The sequence below is a fragment of the Cuculus canorus genome, chromosome 4, assembly GCF_017976375.1.
Source record: "Cuculus canorus isolate bCucCan1 chromosome 4, bCucCan1.pri, whole genome shotgun sequence".
Lineage (NCBI taxonomy): Eukaryota > Metazoa > Chordata > Aves > Cuculiformes > Cuculidae > Cuculus > Cuculus canorus.
In genome coordinates, this window is record NC_071404.1 from 23,542,740 (window position 1) to 23,549,279 (window position 6,540).

Consider the following 6,540-nt stretch of genomic DNA (forward strand, 5'->3'; position numbering starts at 1 on the left):
ATATATGTGTTCCAAATATTTACCGTTTTGAGATCAACAGAAGTACTTATGCATGTCATATATCAACGTGGAGTGTCAACATTCACAATTTTATGAAAGAATATTCAAGCTTCATAATATACTGCAGCTGTGTAGCTTAATGCTGAGTCTTAAACCAAGGAGAGAAAGGTGAAGATACATGAATATTTTTCATACATATATAATATTTCACAGAACTTTCTAAATATAAATTATGAGCATGCATCTGCAATTACAAAATGGAAAATGCAAATTTGTTTTTGTATTATATTTCTGTGAGTTCATCAGAATGAATTAGAAACTCAGACACAATGTGTGACAAACCACATTTTTCTATTAGAACATTAGCTGAAAAGACATTTGCTTCTATATTTTTATATACTTTCATTTTTCTAATACATCTAGTGTGATTTTGTCTTTTTATCTGAATTTTGCAATAAAAATATTAGGTTTATATATGAAAGGTTAGTTTCATATAACCAATTCACTGGTAGTATCAGAGAACTATAATAGAATCAGTTGCGAAAGAAATGTAGAGATTCTGTATACCCAAAAAAAGTCCTTTCAGTAGTCTTTTGATTCTGATGTACACCATTTTAGGAAAAAGAATGTTTACCAAGAGTAGTAGTACAAGAATTCAAACGAGTGAAAGTGAAGAAAGTCTTCAGTTATCATTGTATTTGTCTGGCATGACAATTGAGTGAAGTTCTCACAAAACTTGAAAGCATTATAGTACCTGTCATAGGTTAGCTCTTAGCTGGCAGATAAACAGTATGCAGCCTGTCTCCCACCCCTCTCCCAATCCCAGCGGGATGGGGACGAGAACTGAGAAGTAAAACTCCTAGACTGAGGTAAAGAAAGTTTTAATAGAACAATATAGAAGAAAGAATACTATTACTACTAGTAATACTGCAGCCACTACGACTACAAAAATATAAAAGAATATATTAAAATACAGCCATTCATCACTTAATGATTAGCTCTTCCCAAGCAGGGATTTCAATGAGCGCAGCAGCAGCAGCAAGCATGGACGTCACAGGGAACACAGAGATAAAAGTGAGTGGAGCACTGAATATGGAACCTGGAATGACTGCCTACCTGCCCCTCAGCCAAATTCCCATTCTTATACTGAGCATGATATTGTGATATGGAATATTCCATTGGCCAGTTTGGGTTAGCTATTCTGGCTCTGCACCTATACACTAGCAAAACATAGGAAACTGGAAAAGTCCTGTATTTCTTAGCAACAACTAAAACGGTTAGTGTATTATCAACATTCTTATATTAAATCTAAAAAAAAAATAGGTGCTAGGAAGAAAATTTAGCTCCATCTGAGGTGAAACCAGGGCTACCAAAACATGCTTGCCCTTAAAAACAAAGAAACAAACAAAACCACTCCAAAAGTATCTAGAAAGCCCCTTGTATTCAGGTATGCTGTATGAGAAATAAAATAAATTGAAATCATTAACTGAATTAGTTGTTCATTTTCACCCTCCTCTCAGACGGTTGATGGAGTTTTAACCACGTGCTTCTGCCAGCATCTTCAGTCTTGGTGTAAGGAAGAAGTCATTTGACCAAGGCTTTGTGAAATTACATTATTAAGTATCCTCAATAAATGTGCCACATTATTTGTTCCAGGATAAATCAGAATCTAAATTTTGGACTGTTATGGACTACTTAGTAGGGATTATTAACAAAATGCTGATTTCTAAGTGACAGGAAAATGTGTGGTATTAATCTTTGCAATATACTTTGAGAAATTGGTTATGAAAGGCTCTATGGAAATAGAAGTACTAATTGATCTTAATGGATTCTCATAGAACAGAGAGACAGCATGTAATATAATTCAACAAATTACCTGCTGTTTTGAAGTTTGTGTTGTGCTGGAGAGGATGGATAAGCCTTCACTGGAAAGTGAGTTAAATGTCGTTTCTTGATTAAATAGCAAGAGAGAGTATGATATTTTTTTCAGAGGAATGCTATCAATGACAAGGCTACAGTCTTTCTGGTCTTCATGAAAATTATTGCCAGAGTACAGCATGCACACCTCCTGTATTATCATTGAAAAACTATGGTTACTCAAGAGTATACAATGAAATGATTTTATGTTTTAGGGGAGACTTGTCAAAGAAATACGACAAAAAATATTACATTGAAAAACATTTCTGAAGGGTTTATAACCATAGAATCAGAATGGTTTGAGTTGGAAAAGACCTTAAATATCTTCCAGATCCAAATCCCCTGCCATGGACAGTGATGACTTCCAAGAGATTAGGTTGCTCAAAGCCCTAGCCATCCTGGGCTTGAGTGCCTCCAAGGTGGGGGGGGGGCATCTACAGCTTCTCTGGGCAACCTGTTCCGATGCCTCACCACCCTCACAGTAAAAAATTTCTTCCTAATATCTAATCTAAATCTACCCTCTTTCGGCTTAAAACCATTACCCCTTCCTCGTCACTGCACTTCCTCATAAAAAGCCCCTCCCCAGCTTTCCTGTAGGCCCCCTTTAACTACTGGAAGGCTGCTTTAAGGTCTCCATGGAGCCTTCTCTTCTCTAGGCTAAATAAGACCAACTCTCTCAGCCTGTCCTCATATACGTTCTTAAACTATGAGCCTCTCTCCTTGCCTAAATACATTTCAGATAAGCTTTTCAGTCTTCTGCATGCTGCTCCAGTACTACAAATGGCCATTTCACGCACCCTGTCTTACCTATTTTCCATGTACTCAAAACAGGCTTTAACAAACAAAAGAGGTAAAGATATGGCTATCTTCAGTCTCACAGGGCAGCAGAAAAGTATAAACGTCTTTCCTATCCGTAGTCACCTACGGATTTCTACACCCTATAATTTCTAAAATTTACATAGAAGATATATAACCCTAGATATAAATGGCACGAAATGCAAACAATTACCTTCAATAATGTAATTTAGTTTTAAAAAAGCTGTTTTCTAAATATATATATGTTTATTCTCTAGAGACAGGATAGTTACCATTGTTGGTCTATGGACCTAGTAGATTGTATAGAATTATAGAATGCCAGGTAAGATCACGGATCATCAGATCCAAGCTTTTCACTTGATTTATAGTTTAAATGAGATGGCCTAGCACCTTGTCAAGCTGAGCCTTAAATATCTGGTGCAGAAGAATCTACTACTTCCCTGCGGACATTATTCCAATGTTTAATTGTTCTCATGGTGAAAAATTTTCTTCTGGAATCCAGTCAGAATCTCCCCAGGAGCAACTTATACTCATTATCCCTTGTCTTTTCCATGTGACTCCTTGTAAAAAGGGAGTCTCTGTCCTCTTGGTAGACACGCTTTGTGTATCAGTACATGGTAGTAAGGTCTCCCCTAAACCTCCTGTTAAGGCTGAACAAACTCAGTTCTCTAAGCCTTACTTCAAACAGTAAGTTTCCTAGCCCTCTGATCATCTTAGTGGCTCTTCTCTGGACCTTCAACAGCCTGTCCGCATATATTTTTGGTATAGATTTTGTATTTTTATTCTATATTGCTTTACATTTACTTGTATTTGGAAAGTGGTGTGGAATTGGTGTATCGTTCCCTCCGCTCCCTCCCCTTGCAAGACAACGTCTTTAAGAAGAATTTGGGTTCTTTTTTTTTTTTTTTATAACGGAGCACATTTCTAAAGGACATGTCACTCCTAAGACATAAAAGACTCAATGTTACAATAAATAAACCAGGCAAATACCAAATTCAAACAGCCTTTGTGTAGCACCAAAAAAAAGTTTCTCTTGTGGATTTTATTTCAGAATAAATCTTTAAATTATAAGGTAGAAGCTGCTGAGAAAGTAAAATGAATGTTTCCTCCCTACTTGAAGCTTCCTAATTCATTTAATATTTAGTGAAGCATAAAAATTGGATCTGCAGCTGTGTAGTTACCCTTACCTGAGTTTCAAAGGTATAGCCAAGATCTTAATTTAGCAGAAGACGACACACACAGATGTACAGAGAATTGTTTGGTGTCCTCCAGTCTTCCCATAATGGAGCAGATAATGAGCATTCTATTAATTTTCTGAAGTAGTTTGTAATTAGGAGACTTTCAAACTGCACCTGAGAACTTGACATAGTAGTAAAACTATGGAATAGAAAGTCAAGATATAAACAAACAATTTGTCACTAAAAGATTTAGCTATTAGGTCACAGGTCTCAAACTTATTTGACAACAGGTAAAACTAACTTTCAATGTCTGAGTAAAAAATAACTTTTCCTCATTCTTACACACAGAAATGACTTCTTCACTGGTTGACATTTCCATGCAAATTTACCATATATCTTCTGGTTTACACATTTTGCATACTTGTTCTTTGGGATTTATATTACCACTGAACCTGCTTTTACTGCAATTCTTAAGGTTGCATCCCTTTAATATCCAGTAAGTGACCACTGGATAGTCATTTACAACCCCAGGAACTCAGTATTACCTTATGCCTGTACTTAAAAGGCTGCTTCAGTCACACCATGGAGAATATTCCGCTACAGTGCATAATAATCAACAACCACATAGTTAATTCTGTACAGAAAAAAACAGTTTTCACTACTACCTATGAGTTAAAATTACTTACAGAAATAAGGATTATGCAACAATTGTGCAACAGCTAATACGAGGTAAATAACAGTCATCTGCACATTAGATAATTTTTCATTACAGCTAAATAAGATAAAACACAGGTCCAGACAGGCTAAAGAAACTTTTAAGAAAGCCTGATAATCCTTGTGGCCTCTGTTGTTAGCTTAATGCAATACTTCATTTACCGGGTTGCTAGGCTACATACAAATATCGACATATGGGTTTTATTTTCACTATTTTTAAAGTAATATCTCCACAGTGAATTCAAACACATTTTAAGAGCACATAGGAAACAGAAATACAAACACTGATGGTCTTACCAGGAGTCAATTTTTCTCAAGGACTAAACACTTAACCTGAAAGAAGAGTCTCTTCTGTGTGGCAGTAAAGACCTCTACCCTGTCATTTCACAAAATGTCTTCATCTGATGACTCACAAGACATAAAAAAATGTTTTTCAGTTTGTCTACATTTATCATTCTTCTAAGACAGTATTTGTGGGGGAAAAAAACCACCATAGTTACTTGTTTCCTCTATAAACAAAGTTTTAGAAACATCAGTGTGTGATCAACTAAAAGAGGGAATGAAGTACAGAAAACTGAAATTTGTGACACTCCTAGTTTTCATAGAATTCAAGTTTTTCATATTTGATCTGTTTGCAGACTAAATGTCTCCCCTTGAAGTGCTGGATCCCTTTAAGGCTATAAAGATACAAAGATTTTTTAACTCTTCTGAAAACGTAAACTTATCCTTCTCACTGTTCTTTTCTGGGAATTTACCATTGTGTCTAAAAATGCAGTGAAATCACAAATGAAATTGGAGAAGGCTGGTTGAAGGAATGATGACATGTAACAGTTCTAAGCTTTTTGAGAAACTAGTCATGGACCTTGTCATCTTTCTGTGACATTAGTCTACAAATTTATCCACAATTTGCACATTATCATTATTGTAATTGTTACCATTACAAATCTGGCTTGTTTAACCGTATTGAAAGTAGAGATTTTCTAGTACCAAACTGTGAGTCTGAAAAACTTTATGGCATAGGTAAAATAAACCATAGGGATAAGCTCTTTAGTAAGAGGTGCAGTTTAATTCAGTTTTATGTGTGTTTAGATCAGCTGATTTGCCACAAGCTTTCACTGTAGGCAGAGTTAACATACATTTATTCCTGCTTGCGAATGCATTCTCTTATTTTGTGTAACACTGGTAACTCTTCCTTGTTTATTTAGAACTCTGTCAAATGCAAATATCTGATTTTTAATATAACCAGCTTCTCTGAGGATCAGTTGCTTATTAGAAGAGACGTTATATCAAATCCTCTGAATTTTTAAATATGTAATTTAATTTCCCTCAGTTTTAAACTCAGATTGCCTAAATAATACAACTTAAACAGTATATGCCTCAGGGAAAAAATATACAAGCAACCTTTCTTCTACTACAAATATGTATTTCATTTAAAAGTATTCTGAATATTTCTGAGATAACACTTTAAAATTGACAGTACCCCTAACCTTGATTTACAAAACCTTCCCTAGTCGGTTTCAATTTGCAGTTGCCGATCCTTTATTAAAAAATAAACATATCTACCTTGAAGCCTACCTAGATCTTCTCATTAGACTTCGTAAAGTCTTCATCTGTACGCAAAGGAGCACAAGTGTAAAGTTTATATTTTACATAATCCCCATCTGGAAAGAAAGAAGAAATTCCTTCAGCTCTTGAAAAATAACATTAACAGCTATCCAACAGGAGCTTCTAAGGGTGGTACTGCTAAAGAACACACATTGCAAAAGAGGGAATGAGAGGTCAGAAGTAGATTGATAATTACAATGTAATTAAATGTATCTCACCACTGGTTCTGCAAGGAAGCACATAGACACTATTTTCAGCGTGCTTTAAATGTTGGGATAAATGAATCATAATAAAGTTTATTGACTCTCTT

At 35.3% G+C, this 6,540-nt stretch overlaps 1 long non-coding RNA gene across 1 annotated transcript; it reads right to left on the bottom strand.

Annotated features, from left to right (window-relative positions):
* Positions 1-517: 517 nt before the first annotated feature.
* Positions 518-5,002, bottom strand: LOC128852098 (uncharacterized). The gene is made up of 3 exons (XR_008449722.1): positions 4,923-5,002; positions 3,921-4,110; positions 518-2,068 (listed from the first exon to the last, which is right to left on the bottom strand). It is a non-coding gene; the product is annotated as an uncharacterized LOC128852098 (long non-coding RNA).
* Between the last annotated feature and the right edge of the window lie 1,538 nt (positions 5,003-6,540).